Consider the following 16690-nt stretch of genomic DNA (forward strand, 5'->3'; position numbering starts at 1 on the left):
TGGCCATTCCATCCGCCCACTTCAGACCCAGACAAAGAAATCGGTACAGTCCAGGAGCCCATCTCCGACTCCAGGGGCAATCTTCCCTAAGATGTTGAGAACCACACTTCAGACGTCCTCGCTGTCCACAACGCCGTGCCACTTTAGCAATCAACTCCAACTTTAATATCTGCATTTCTGTACACTTGCTTTCAGTGATTTGTTTTCCTCTCTCGGAGTGTGAACCTTAGATTCCAGATGATCGAGAGCCTCTTTATGGAAGCCAACATCTAAAATAAGCTGTTGCACCGTCGCTCAAGTCAGTTCAGTGTTGATTCAGTTTAGTTCAATAACTGTAGAGTTTATCATACTGTATATACAGTGTGTTTCTGCACACATCTGTACATGTGCATGTATCAAACTCCACTGCACAATGTACAAGGAAAAGACAAGAGTGTAGTGTTTTACATTTATTACATCCGTGTGTAGTTTGATGTGTAGATGGATAATCATTTGGTGTGTAGAGTTACTATACAAAAACACCAGTTTTAGTAAAGTTAATATTTTTGAATTAAGTGTTTGCTTTTGCCAGAGATGTGTTTGTTTTGTGTCTTTGTATGTAGAGTTTTGAGAAATGGATCCATAGTTTCAGAAATTGTAAGCAGTTATTCTACTTACGGTTTACAGTAACCCGCAATTTTCACTGGGTTTAAAACACACTCTAAATTAAACTGCAGTTCATTTTCATTTTACTTTAACGGTTGGTGTTATATCATCAGAAAAACTCCTGAGATCCATAAGCTAATGCCAGCGACTTACCTTTGAGACTCGACAGCTGAGCGCGGGCATTTCTCTCAGCGTCACATTTCGTACACCGTACTATTTGAATTCATGATTGGTTGACTGCCAAATTAAAATCTTAAACAGAGCGATAAAATAACATTAACTGGTTAATATACATTTCAAATGAGTGTTTGTTCAGAATGATTGAACTTGATTTTGTTTCCATTTTGTTCCTGGTTTGTTTGTTCCTTCGTTTCATTCATTCTGGTGTTACGCAGCACATTTGAGCTTCTGCTAGAGGTTTGTTCTCTCGTGTCAAGCAGGTTCGGTTGAGCTCCTGTTTATATTCGCTGATCAATGTTTATATGTGAATAAAAAGCCTAAATTCAACCTGTTCATCATATAAAGTGTTTGTGTCTCTTCAGAAAATGTTGACTAAAACCGCTCAATTCATATGGATTAGTTCTATGATCTCTTCATGAACTTTTTGAAGCGTCACAGTGATAGTTGTAGCTGTCAATGGAGGGACAGAAATCTCTCAGTAGTCGATCAAGCCTGTTTTCATCGACTATCTATTGACACTGTTTTAAGAAGAATATCTTTATTTTGATATTAAATCATATTTAAATTGTGAGATAATAGCCCAAGTCACCATGTACTCTCTGTAGTCAGAGGATCGACCTGCTGTCTGTTCTGTCTTTCAGGAAAAGCCTCAAGCCAGAGGATTTAAGAGGCGAAAACCTGCTTCGGGAGGATTCATCAATTCAGACCCCTGAAGGTCAAACAAAATCTGCTTCAAGAAAATGGAACAGACTGAAATTTTAGTCTTAATTAAAATGTCCTTTGACTATTTTAACAATGGACAAGCCATTCAATGTGTCACGCTTCAACTTCTAATGAGAGAGCCAAAGTTCAGTCTGTATGAGGGTAGATGGGAAATGGAGTCCAAATGATGTGTGTAGTCCAGGGTGGAGTGCCCTCTGGTGGCAATGACGGGCACTCTCACTGGTGATCGTGACAGATACACTATGGCGATTCAAAGTGGTGGACATAAAAAGGAACAAATACATAAGAATTAAAAAGATTGATAGAAAATGCATAAAGAGGATACATGAATAAAATACATTGCAGTCAGTTTGGACGTATCACAGTGTTCATTCAGTAAATGCACAGCTAAACTGAAGTGTTTTGACTCTGGATTTGAGTGTGACTACTGTTGGAGCACATCTGGAGCCTCATTTCCGTAGATTTCATCCTAAAAGTGTATGTATGCACAAAACATATATTCTGCATACGCACAAGTTTTCAGATATATAAAACCATACGCCAGAACCTGTGTAAAAATCCCTTTATAAATCCCAGTCAGAGGAAGATTGCAAATCAAAGATATGCAGTTTTGCTGATAAGGTGAACATATCTTTTAGGATGTTTATGGGCTATTTTTAGTGGAAACAGATCGGCCTGCTTATTTATTGCAGTGTAAATACAATTGTCTGTCTCTGCGCGTCACTGACAAAGTATTTTAATCTTACAATAATCCACCCTGCTGGAGATGAAAACATGAACAAGTTTCTCCAAGTCTTGCAATATTTTTGAGATGATTTAGTTATTGCTTTTACGAGACTACTGAAACTAAGATCTGACTCCAGAATCACACCAAGATTCCTGACTTGATTTTTTGTTCTTTGACTCCAAGAGTCAAGGTGTGCGTTCACCTTGAGATCTTTGTTTCCAAATGCAATGACTTCAGTTTTGTCTTTGTCTTCTACTGAAGGAAGTTTTGGCTCATCAAACTGTTAATTTCATCAGTGCATTGGCACAGGGAGTCAATGGGGCTGTAGTCGTAGATCTGGGTGTCGTCTGCATAGCTGTGATGAGCAATCTGGTTCGTTCTCATTATTTGGCTCAGTGGCAGCATATACAGACTGAACAAGAACGGTCCAAGGATTGAGCCTTGAGGGACTCCACATGTCATGGATGTCCACTCAGACTTATGGATACTCACATAATAACCTCTCCATTCTGAGTTTGACCTGAACCATTTCAGGACCATCCCAGAAAGCCCGACCCAGTTTTCCAGCCTGTCGAGAAGTATTCTGTGATCGACAGTGTCAAACGCAGCACTGATATTTTACCAGAATCGGTGTTTAAGGGAATATTATTTATTATCTTTATGAGCGCTGTCTCTGCTGTGATGAGGTCAGAAACCAGATTGAAAGTTGTCAAAGTGTCCATTTGAACTTAAGAACTTGTTCAGCTGATTGAAAACAACTATTTCAATGATCTTGCCTATGAAAGGGAGATTTGAGATTGGTCTGTAGTTGCTCAATATGGTGTTATCCAGACTGCTCTTTTTCAGGAGGGGCTGAACCACTGCAGTTTTCAGGGATTTTGGAAAAGTCCCAGAAAGAAGTGAGGCGTTTACCACTTCTAGAAGATCTGCTTCTAAACAGTTTAACACGCTTTTGTTGAGTTTCTCCAAGGTGTTTTGTGTCTGCCACTCTTCTTCCTGACTTTCACTGGAGCAAATATACATACATACATACATACATATGTAAGCCGTGTGTTGCAACTGTCCACATTATCACCTCCATTCATTTTGCAGCTACACAGATCAGCTCAATGAACACAGCAGAATGATATCTTGAGTTGCACACAAATGAGAAAGCATACATTACATACAGACCCTGGACTGGGACTAAAGGTTACTGTAAACGTTAATCATATGCCATTGGAAGCGTGTCACTGTTTTTTTTTTTTTTTTTAAAGGCTCCACAAATATCATAGAGACACAATAATAATTTCTGTGATTACCATGGAACAACCATGGAAACAAACAAAAGAGATAAGAGAAACAGGAACCAAATGAAAACGGATCAAAACTTGACTTAACATGACCTGACTAGGAACAAAGCAAGAACTCCAACAAAGGTCAAGCCAAGTTCTCCTCAAGTGTCCAAAACACTCCTGACCCATGTGATTGATGTGATTTGTACATTGTACATAAATTTGGTTTTGACAGATGACCCAACAGTTGACCGGCCCACGCTTTCATTGACCAGCAATATGTGAAATATTCAAGTGACAATGCCAAGTGAGTCTTATCCATTTATATGTTGGGAGGCAAGTGTTCCTTGGAATTAGTCCGCCGCATTCCCTCATATGGTGGATTTGGTACTTGAACAGAGAGGGAAAATTATAAATTATTAACATAATCAATGATTATAATTAACAAATCAATATTAAAAATATTTCTGTCTTGTTTTCCAGCACAAATATCTAAACATTCTTAAATCAAGATAAATTTACTGGAGAAGCAAAATGACTTAAAGAATTAGTTCACTTTCAAATGAAAATCAGCCCAAGCTTTACTCACCCTCAAGCCATCCTAGGTGTAAATGACTTTCTTCTTTCTGATGAACACAATCAGATATATTTTAATAATGGATCAATGAGTATGAGCTGAAGAAAGTGCTTCCATCCACATCCATCATGAACATACTCCACACGGCTCCGGGGGATTGTGTAAATGTTTGTGTAAAAAAAAAAAAAATATCCATATTTAAACAAGTTATGAAGACAAATATCGAGCTTCTGCCAGACCACCTTCTGTATTCAAGTTATGGAAAAAGCATAACTGACACCTTACACTTTCTGAATTTACTCAAAAATAAAAGTACACTGTCCTGTCCCGTCACTTACGATCTGTGTTTGAACGGGGTTTTGTTGCTCCTGTATATTGAGGCACTGAGTCTCCTTCTTGAATCTTCCCTTTCTCTACTCCGCTCTGGTAAAATGAACTGCCAATCTTCAGACGATCTGAAGAAACCATCACAATATTCAAGAAACAGCTGAGCACATGACTCTTACCATATTATTTATTTAAAAAAAAAAAACACTTTGTACTCTTTCTATCCCGTGTAAGGTTGATATTATGATAAATTGCTTATGATGTTCCTCATTTATGAGTCACCTGAATAAAAGCATCAGTTAAATTAATAAATATGTACAAATTCACATTAACCAAGATTAATTCTTGCTGTAAAAACATTGTTTATTAGCTCATGTTTACTATTGCATAAAATAATGCCAACTAATATCTTTACTGTAAAGTGCTAAACATTTAATTACATTGATGTATGCATTGAACACATTTATCTGCACATAATACACACCTAATAACCCCCCAGTTTCACTGACTTGCTCCAGGTGAGGTGGACCTACATGACAGGGAACAGAAGAATAGGAGGTAAACTGAGAGCAGACATTGACAAGTAACCAGTTACAGACATTCAAAAGGACAGTTCTTTCGAAATATTATAAAAGTGTTTTTTTTTAAGCAATTAAAAAGCATCTAATGTCTGATGTGTGGACGAAAAGATCTGATCATACCATTGATCAGAAAATTTACTGAAAAATATCACTATTGTCACAGCATAAAAAATTAAATTATATTTAATTAAACGTGGAGTTAAGATTTTAATTTGAGTTAAGATCAAAGACCAACATTTTCATTAACAAGCTATGACAGTAATGACTGCGATGGCAAAATAATAATTTATGTGCTTTACTTAAGCCCACTTTTTTTTTTAAAGAAGAGATTATTCAAAATAAAGTTTTGTGGTTCAAGCCGCAAATGTCGATTGAGCTAATCTTAAGTCCAGTATTGAGCCAGTATTCATATAACTTGTGTATTTAAGTAATATGCCTATCACATGCTGTTTTTATTCAAATATTATTTTGTAAATTCTTCTTTTGTATTTTATGCTTATATGGAGAGCAAGTAATACATAAAAAAAAAAAAAAATCAAGTTACAGTTTACATGAAATAGAATTAGAAAATGTTTGTTAAGGACTGAATTATTTGTTCTTTATTTGTTAACGAAACAATTGCATTGTCAGTTTAAAATGCATCCATCAAAGGCAAAAGTGCTATATAGAAGATGAAGAAATATAAAGGCTAATTCCTAAATTAGGCAAAGTGGGGCGTTCACGCTATTCGCGCGTAGTTGGACGCTTGAACATTGAGTTTATTCGCTTCATTCGCGCGTGAAATTCACTTCACAACAGACGAGAATTCACGTCATGAGAGGGGCTTCTGCCAGGCGGCTCATCTCGTTTCTCCACACTTCCTCTGAATAAACACATCAACTCGTCAGCGCAAAAGTAGTTGTAAAATACGGCGAATAAGCTCAATTTGCCGGCTTTAGCTAGCTTGTAGTCTCAATATGTATGTATATAACTTACCAGATTGTCGCCTCTGGCTTGCTTAGTTGGGGACACTTGACATTTGACTTGACATTTGACTTGACATTTGATATTCAACAGTGCTTTGATCTGCCTGCATTGACACTATTCTTTAAGAGCTGCTGTGCAGCCAAATAATGTACCAGTTTTCACTGTAAAGCTGCTTTGACACAATCTACATTGTAAAAAGCGCTATATAAATAAAGGTGACTTGACTTGAGTTGACCTCCTCATTCACTTTCTTCCAAGCGAGATCCTTTTTATTCCTGTTTCTATAAAAGTATGAAGATGTATCGTACAGCGACCATGATTTTGTCCTCCATTGTTGTTTCGGATTTCTGCCTCCTCTCGCTACGTCGTAATACTAGAGCAAGCTCGTGATTGGTTAACGCGATGCAAATTTTCGACAAAGTTCAGATTTTTCAACTCGCACGAGTTACGCGCGTCAAACGCCCGAAACGCTCAATTTGCGCCACAGGATGTCTATTCGCGTCTTTGCATTAACTTAACATGTAAATCACTCGCTCTTAATGCTTCATTCGCGTCTGGTGTGAACACACTATAAAAGAGTCATACTTTTAGGCATCAGGAGCACGACGACAAGGAGAGACAGATGTCCAATCTCGCAAGATTCAAATGTTTGATTGTCTTCAAGCTCACTTTGACCAAAAATCACTCTCAGTCTGTTTGGATCTGACAAGAAAAACAAACATAGAGAGATACAGTGGATAAAAATGTACCTTTTCTATTCCAAATTCATTAAATGCGAAGACTAAAACAAACCTTCAACCTACCATTTACTCCAGGAAACAAACTTAATGCTTTTTCTTTTAGCCGTCTAATGGTGAACTTCTCAAACTCTTCTCTTGATGACGCCACAGACCATACATTAATCATATTTCTATTAGTCCTAATGCGGCCCTGAAATGCCATTCTGGGTTTATTCAAGCAATAATTTTGTTTGAAAAACTTGGGTGATCAAAAATGAAAATATCGCATCTTTCACTTTCACTTTAAATAGGCTATTTATATTCGCAAGGGCTTTGACCTTTAAAAAACTCAAAAAACTCCACAGTCTATGATAGGCTACACGATATATATTGGATGCAAAAAAGTAGTGATGTTACGTTCTGTGCCGAGGCTTCGGAACGTGTGTCAAGAAATCCAGGCAGCTTTAAAAAGAGACAGGAGTACTGTGCAGTCTTCGACAATTGGCCCTGTCCCAAATGGCACCCTAAACCCTCAAGGTCTTCCCGCTCTTTCACAACGTAATGCCGCTTTGATTGCTGGGTAAAGTCCTCTGGGTAGCTCACATGCTGTGTCCCAATTCACCTACTTATACTACGTCCTACTCTTTCTGTGAACAAAAAGTACTTACTTTTGAGTGTGTAGCAAAAGAGTAGACAAGCTTTGGGACATACTATCACGTCATACAATTGCGTCTTTGCTCTCTGTCGCATCCTGTCACCGTAAACTGGCCTGTCAATCATCTTACATCCTCCACATTTCATTTAATTTCCTACCGTATCGGAGAGAAATGCAGCAGCACGTTGATTTGCAGTCACAGGTCTTTCATGTGGAGAACTCTCCTCATATTAATGCATAATGATGCATTTAAAAGTTAATGGCCAATCAGATCTTTATAAAAGTCCACATTGGTATTGCAGATGAAATAGAAAATATTTATTTAATGTTATCCATGTTATATCAGGTTGAACTGATTATTAGTCACTCAAACCTCTCAGCATCGGTCGCGCATATCCGCCATGTTTTGTAGTTTTTTAACACTTTTTACTCTTGTTTGTAGTTCTGAATCCTCGTGCAAAGCGCAATGGGTTGTGGGCAATATTGGCCTTTATAGTGTGCACAGATCCACACTTCGAAAATATACTGGAAATAGTAGACCATCCGGGGACTTTTGGCATACTCTTTTCAACATACTATGCTTTGGGACACACTTATTTTAATCTCACATACTCTTTAGGATGGATAGTATGGACATTGGGACGCAGGGATTGTCTTGCGGGCTCAGCAGAAGTGCGCATAGCATCCGCAAAGGGGGCACTCACGAGCACCCTTCTTTAAGCTTAAATGACGAATGGGACACCCTATGGTCTTGTGGTAGACCGTGAGAGTTTAGGGTGCCATTTGGGGCAGGGCCGGCCCTGTCCCAAATGGCACACTTCATGTGGCTTCATTGTGGCCACTGCGTGCGCGTGTCCGTTAAGTCTACAAGACCGTAGGGTGTCCCATTCGTAATTTAAGCATAAAGAAAGGTGCTCGTGAGCGCCCCCTTTGCGGCTGCTATGCGCCCTCAATGCACATTTCTGCTGAGCCCGCAAGACTGTGAGCTACGCAGAAGACTTTACCCGGCAGTCAAAGCAGCGTTACATTGTGAAAGTGCGGAGAGGAAGACCGTGAGGGTTTAGGGTGCCATTTGGGACAGGGCCAAAGTCACGTGATTTTAGTAAACGAGGCTTCATTACGTCATCACTGTTTCGAAACATTTCTAAACAGTTAGAAATTTCAATGGTTCAATGGTAGAGGGCGATGATAAAGTGAACCCATGAATCATGTAGATTCACTGAGAACTATTGAACAAGTGTCTATAGGGCTTTACCCTATGGTTTTATACATTTGTAGATGTTTTAATTAGACATTAGAGTAATTAAAATGAATAATGGTAGTTATTAATCTTATTTGCCTGTTTCGCTTGAGCCATGGAACAAAGAAAACAAGCCCTGAAAATTGATAAAAGAACACATATTATACACACAATCTATATTTAATCTTAATAGATGATTAGTTAATTGCATTTGATAGATTTTTCAATAAAACTTTTGCAATACATTTGTAAAAGGTGTTTTTGTGCATGTTTAGCTTGAGTTTTGTTGCATTTACACTGTTCTGACCACTAGGGGTCACTGTGGAGACGGGTGTCAGATTGTTTCGAAGCCTCGACACATTAAGGCACATTTGCTTCAACTGTTTCAGTGTTTCACGAAGCCTCGATCTGCCAATCACTAGCAGCAGAGAATCAGGTACGAGAAACAGGCCAAGTCAAACACAGGTATAACAATCCACAATGAAAACGCTCAGAAATGATCACCGAGGCAAATCAACACTTCACAACGTGTGTGAGCTGCTTATGAAGTGTGTGTGCAATGTGGAGCAGGTGTGTGTGCAATCAGTCCCCGGAATGAGGGCCTATGGGTAATGAAGTCCGAATGGGAAACAGTCAATATTCAGGTGATGGCTCCCTCCGGTGGTGAGAGGAAGGAGGTGCGGGAGCCTCACTTGTAATAGAAATAAAGACCAGTGAACAAAGCTGCACTTTATAATAACTTATAATAATAACAGTGTGAGCCATTTATATTACAAATGCTTATTTTTATTTTATTTAAAAACTAATGTTGATTAGATTGATCACTTTCAGCATTTCAGCTGTTTGATTACTTCTGTGTTTCTAGATGTACAGTGGCTATAAAAAGTCAATACACCACTAACTCTTTTTGAGATGTAAAAAAATAATTTAAAAAAAAATATATATATTTTGACACCATTATTGAAACCAGAAAATTCACATAACAAACAAGTAGAAAACCCAAAAACAATTAAAACCCTAAAATGACCTGCTGCATTAGTGCATTAGTCTGAGGTATGTTTATGACTGGAGAAATCATTTGATATCTGAGGACTGTAAACATTTTGGTCCATCAGAATATAGTCACTGAAATGCAAAAACAGTTGCTCAGTCAAGTAGCCAGTAAAGCAATAAGGTTTTTTCTTCTAACAAAGAACGGTCTCTGCTTCTAATAAACCAGATGACTACTATTACTACTACTACTACTACAAACCCCATTTCCAGAAAAGTTGGGACAGTTTGTAAAATGCAATAAAATCAAGAATCTGTGATTTGTTAATTCTCTTGGACCTCTATTTAACTGACAAAAGTACAAAGAAAAGATCTCCAATGTTTTCACTGAACAACTTTATTGTATTTTGTGAATTTAAACAAATTTTAATTTTGATGGCTGCAACACACTCCAGAAAAGTTGGGACAGAGCCATGTTTACCACTGTGTCACATCACCTTTCCTTTTAATTACAATTTTGAATCATTTAAGAATTGAGGATACTAATTGTTACAGTTTTGCAAGTAGATTTTTTTACCCAATCTCGCCTGATACAAGACATCTGCTCAACAGTTTCCCCATGACCCATCTTTTCTTGCAAAGACTGAGAAGCTCTTTTACACCCAAACATGATACCCTCACCTATTACCAATTCACCTGCTAATTGTGGACTGTTTAAAAACAGTTTAAATTGGATATTATCTTTTCACTTTCATTTTGCCACTATCCCAACTTTTTTGGAGTGTGTTGCAGCCATCAAAATTAAAATTTGTTTAAATTCACAAAATACAATTAAGTTGGTCAGTGAAAACATTGGAAGTATTTTCTTTGCACTTTTGTCAGTTAAATAAAAGGTTCAAGAGAATTAACAAATCACAGATTGTGTTTTTTTATTGCGTTTTATCGAAATGTCCCAACCTTTCTGGATATGGGGATTGTACTACTTCTTTTTCTTCTTTTTGTGTATTCAACATAGTGACGATGCAAGCTGCCTCTAAAAACACCAAAGAAGAAGAATAACAACATAGTGACGAAATGCTCTGTTGAGCAGTTTGTCCATTTAGGGCTGCTGTAGAAACATGCTGGCACAAAATGGAGACTTGACATGGAGGGGGACCCGTGGTGTATGTAGTACAGTAGTGTTGTAGTCAAGACCACCTAATCTGAGACCAAATCGAGACCAAGACAAGACCAAGACCAAAGCAGTGCGAGACTGAGTCAAGACCAAGACCAGACCAGACCAGCACTTCTTAAATTCATAAAGATTACTGCCTGAGAAATGACTTATTAATCAATAAATATAATTTGAATAAGACCGAGACAAGACTAAGACCTTCAAACAATGGTCTTAAAGGGTTAGTTCATCCAAAAATGAAATTTCTGTCATTAATTACTCCCCCTCATGTCGTTCCACACCCATAAGACCTTCATTCATCTTCAGAACACAAATTTCGATGGCTCAGTGAGGCCTCCATTGACAGCAAGATCATTAACACTTTCAGATGCCCAGAAAGCTACTAAAAACATACTTAAAACAGTTAATGTGAATACAGTTGTTCATTAAACAAATTCATAAATAAAAAGGGGTTTAAGACCAGTCTGGAGTACTACAACACTACTTTTTAAGATAGAAATGGCTCATTCTAAGGTAATAAAAACATAACGGTTCATTATGTAAAGTTTTTATAAAGTTTTGTTCCAACATGACTGCGCACCAGTGCACAAAGCAAGGTCCATAAAGACATGGATGAGTGAGTTTGGTGTGGAGGAACTTGACTGGCCTGCGCAGAGTCCTGACCTCAACCCGACAGAACACCTTTGGGATGAATTAGAGCGGAGACTGTGAGCCAGGCCTTCTCGTCCAACATCACTGCCTGACCTCACAAATGCGCTTCTAGAAGAATGGTCAAAAATTCCCATAAACACACTCCTAAACCTTGTGGAAAGCCTTCCCAGAAGAGCTGTTATAGCTGCAAAGGGTGGGCCAACTCCAGATTAAACCCTATGGATTAAGAATGTCATTAAAGTTCACGTGCACGTAAAGGCAGGCGTCCCAAAACTTTTGGCAATATAGTGTATGTCTGCACTGGAAGCTGCTGTCACCAAGGCAAATTCCTTGTGTGTGTAAACATACTTGGCAATAAAGCTCTTTCTGATTTCGATCTCATGAAATAAATAAATAAAATTATATATAATATTGAAATTATTTCTGGGCTGACATGATATTCTGAAACTGTAATGCACACAGGCACACACCAACAGAGAGAGACTTTTCCTTGTTCTTTATGGAGGTGTTCAGAAGCTGCTCTGAATTTACCAAATTAACTTCTATTGACAGAACAAAGGTGCTCAATTTCTCCTGCTGGAATCACTTTAGATGAGACTGTATTGTAGCTTTAGTGTTTGTTGTAACATGAAGCAGACAATCCACATTCCCTTGAAGCAGGTCTAACCTGTTTCTTCACTATCTATAGGATTTTGTAGTTTCTAGGTGAAAGGTTCATTCATGAACACACACACACATTCATTACACATTTTCAGGAATAGTGAGGTTCATTTCAATAAATAGATCTGCCAATAACAATACATTTACATTTATTATGCAATAAAACGAGTAGTGCTAAGAGATTTAAGGGCTTAGTTCACCCAAAAAATGAAACTTCTGTCATTAATTACTCGACCTCATGTCGTTCCACACCCGTAAGACCTTCGTTCATCTTCAGAGTCGTTATTGTTTTGTTTTTGTGCACAAAAAGTATTCTCGTCTCTTCATAACATTAAGGTTGAGCCACTGCAGTCACATGACTGTTTTAACGATGTCTTTAGTTCCTTTCTGGACCTTGAAAGTGTTGATTATATTGCTGTCTATGGACGAGTCATAAACCTCTCGGATTTCATCAAAAATATCTTAATTCGTGTTCTGAAGATGAACGAAGGTCTTACGGGTGTGGAACGACATGAGGGGGAGTAATTAATGACATTTCATTTTTGGGTGAACTAACCCTTTAAACATTGTCTAGAAGAAATGTGATGTTAAATCTTTTCCCAACACACAGGAAAGAAAAAAGTTTGCATTATGTAAATTTTTTTTATCAGCCTCATACTGTATGAGACACACATGTAAGTTGAAATACACCTCTGAGATTAATGCACAAATGCAGCAAGATTATTTTACATTTTGTTTTATTTTTTCTTCAAAGTTTCTACTATTTGTCACATGAATTGTGTTAGTTTTAATATCACATTAAAGGTGGAAAAAGTTCTGTCATGATTTTTCTCTGATTCATTTTTGACATTTAATTTTGTTTTACATAAATTTAAATATTGTATTGAGTGCTCTTTCTGTTCTTGTGTACATTCAGTTTACAGCTGTACACAGATCAGCAATGAACAAAGAACCGAATGACATTTCAGGTATATAGATGAAAAAGCATATACATTATATACAGACCCTGAAACAGGGCCAAAGATTAAATTAAATGCTTCCATTGGAAGTGTCACTGTTTTTTTTTTTTTTTTTTTTTTTTTTTTTTACAGGCTCTACAAATATCATAGAGACAAAGACAAGTAAGTTCTGTGATAAAATTCATAATGGACTGAGCCATAACAAAAGTCATAGCCTTGTAAACAACACTAATATATTTCACAACAAAACTTAAAGTCCCAGTCAAAAGTCCTTTCCTGATCCGTCTCTCTTTCTCGGTCATGTCAATAAAGACAAAATGCCTTAAAAATAGACCAAACTTGACTAAGAACAAAGCAAGAGGCACTACAAAGGTCAAGCCGAACTTAGAGAAAAAACTCTCTCCTCAAGTGTCCCAAATTCCCCTGACCCACAGATTTCAAGTCTTCTATTAACTGCAATAAATAAATAAAATAGGTTGTTTAAAAGCTGCCCTTTACACATTCTTGCCTTTAGTCAGTTAGAAGACAGTTCTATCTCTCTCAATGTTTCTCACAGTGTTCATCCGTTACCAGGTAAAGCGACTTAGACTGCAAGAGAACTGGACGGGATGATGGAGGAATGCAGCTTACATGGGCCTGATAACGGGAGATCTTTCTCACATGAATTATTGTACATTCAATGTATATAAATGTAGTTTCAAAAGCTGACCCACAAGTCCTGGTGCTTCCTATGACCAGCAATATGAGAATTATTCAATTCTTTTGACAAAAGTCTAACACATCTTCATGCTGGGAGGTAAACTTTCCATAGAATCAACCCAGCGAATCCGCTCATGAGGTGAGTCTATGAGAGGGAGAAAAAGATCAAGACATCAGTCATAAACACTGTTTTTCTACCCAATTTGTTTATACACTTAAAAGTATTTAATTTGAGTGCATGAAATTATTCAAATTTCTTTTCCACCCCATCCAATGTGTGTCTAGCTCTTTATTTAATCATAAAAACTAATTATAAGATCATATCTGCTATTAAAACAATAAGTAATTGGTGTGTTTGTTACATTAACCAAACAGTCAAAAAAAAAAAAAAAAAAAAAAAAAAGACAGGAAACAAGCACTTAACACAACACAGCTTTAAACACTTCACTTCATTCAACCTGATCACATTAAAGATTAAGAATTGCTGTTAATGTATTGTTCATTAGTTCATGTGCACTGTTGTATTTTATTAACATTTCTGACTTGTCCTGGACCAAAAGGTCCGACCATGGAATTGATCAGGTTTGGGTCTGAATAAAAATTAATATTAATTATTATCAGACCTAGTAAGACAATCATGTCCAGTGGTGCAGCATCCATTTAACTTGATCTAATGATTAACTTGATAAAATATGCTGTCTTATGCTGTAGCTTATGCTGTGCTGTTTTCGAATCGTAAGTAGGAGGATTATTCATTTTTCAGTTTATGTGGAAAGAAAACAATATATTAAAATTACATTTAACGTGAATTAGAATCAGGAAATGTTTGTTGAAGTGAGACTGAAATATTGATTGTGTAGTGGTTGTCGAACCCATTGCATTGCAATTTTCAAATGCATCATTTGAAGGCAAAATACCACACATGCTCGTCAAAGGTGAAGAAATATCTACATTAGTTTAACGTTTGTAAAGCAAAGTGTAAAAGTATCATACCTTCTCCATCAGGCATTCTGAGCACGACAACCAGGACAGAGAGAGGTTGAATGCTGCAAGATTTAAATGTTTGATCGTCTTCAAGCTCATTATTAACAAATATTACCCTCGGTCTGTTTGAAACTGTAAAGAAAATCAAAAGCCAAATGTAAAGACAAATAGTGATAAATGGTAAAAATACTTTTTTTGTTCCAGCGTCCATAAACATGAAGATTGTGAAAGAAACCTACAGTTTACTCCAGGAAAAAGACGTAACGATTTTTCCTTTAGTTCTCTAATGGTGAGCTTCTCAAATTGTTCGTATGATGATGCTACGCCTAAATCTTCAATCGTATTTCCATTAATCCTGATGCGGACCTGAAAGGCCATTCTTGCTGTGTTCAAGCAAGACATTTCCGACAGAAAACGCCAGTAATTCAAACCAGGAAATAAACGCTTCATATAAACAGCTTTCGCTTTGTCCTGCTACCACTTGTGGCGTTATGGCAGTGGATCCAATCTTGGAATTTAAAATAAGCGATTATTTTTAACCGACAAGTTACTAGTCATTTAGTATCACAGTGCAACATTAACACTTGCTTACAAGCCTAACGTTAGGCTATGTTCTGATAATTTACGTCGACTTACATCTGAATCGACAAATGAATATGTGTAGCCAATGATGTTAAGGAAGGGAGAATTTTCATTCGGGCAGCATCAAATTTTATATTTATGAATTTAAAATGACCAAGGTCCACTTCATAACAACTGCCGATAACAACATAATTAATAATTAAATAATGATTGAATATACTCCATGAACTGAATCAACAATTAATTTAAAAATTCAGATAATTACTGAATTTTAAAACTATGTTGGTTTGACAAAGTCTAAAATGCAAAATACCTTGAAGGTCAGGGTAGCTTGAAGATAGATAGATAGATAGATAGATAGATAGATAGATAAGAAGTAATGAATGGATGGATGGATTGATTGATTGATTGATCGATAGATATTTTGGCTTGACAAATTTCACATAAAGGGTTAAAATTCTATTTGGAACAATCACATAATGTTTCCGAACATATTCATGAAAAAATAGATACATTTGCTTGAAGTAAAAAACATGACAATGATGTATCATATTTCACACTTTAATAGTTCCTAAAAATGCACGAAAGTGATATGATAAATATGCAAACTACGTATACAGATTCATTTGCAAATAGATAAGCATGCCATAAATTTAACTTTTATTTAAAATTTAAGGTAAACCATGTAAAAAACGGTGTAATCTTAAAGCAAACAGCCCTGTTGTTGATATCAACTTTATCTGCTTAATCAGTTTGTCTGGGTGTGACACCAGCTGAGCATACATCGTAATGTGTAGATGTTTTTATGCACTCATCAGCAGGTTTTAAACAGATAAAGCAAAACCGGTTCATACATGCATGGCATGTCATGATTTTATGTCCATCATTAGTGTGTTCAATCAGCACACCACAGGATGGACAGGCACGAATCGCTGGACACAGGACATTTTGAACTGATGTTAAAGTGATCATTGGACAGCCTCTCAGCAGGTCCTGGTTAATGGTACATCCCTCATTACCACATCGATCAGCATGAGGTTGAGCTCCTTTCCACTCTCTCATACATGTCCAACAGAACAAAAATTATTTTCCAGTCTTTTCTGTGCAAATGGAGCACTTCACACAGAGATTGGAAACATTCAAACTTTCAATGAATGTATCACAACCAGGACACTGAATATGGAAAGAGAAAACACAGAGATGCACAGGGTCAGAAAATTATGGCTGTCATACTTGAGCCATCTCTAAAATGGCCATCTCCATCATCTGCAACATTCTTCAGCAAGTGTTAGTCACACTAAACAATTTGCCTACTTCAATATTTGTCCTCTTTAAAATACTCCGTCTTCTCCTTCCACCCAAGACCAATCTCCGCAA

General features: G+C 37.0%; 1 long non-coding RNA gene across 1 annotated transcript; it reads right to left on the reverse strand.

Annotated features, from left to right (window-relative positions):
• Window positions 1–1336: 1336 nt before the first annotated feature.
• Window positions 1337–14964, reverse strand: LOC127494451 (uncharacterized). Its single transcript, XR_007924879.1, has 6 exons — window positions 14741–14964; window positions 13762–13892; window positions 6586–6702; window positions 4938–4982; window positions 4139–4581; window positions 1337–3939 (listed from the first exon to the last, which is right to left on the reverse strand). It is a non-coding gene; the product is annotated as an uncharacterized LOC127494451 (long non-coding RNA).
• Between the last annotated feature and the right edge of the window lie 1726 nt (window positions 14965–16690).

Source organism: Ctenopharyngodon idella, chromosome 2, assembly GCF_019924925.1.
Source record: "Ctenopharyngodon idella isolate HZGC_01 chromosome 2, HZGC01, whole genome shotgun sequence".
NCBI lineage: Eukaryota > Metazoa > Chordata > Actinopteri > Cypriniformes > Xenocyprididae > Ctenopharyngodon > Ctenopharyngodon idella.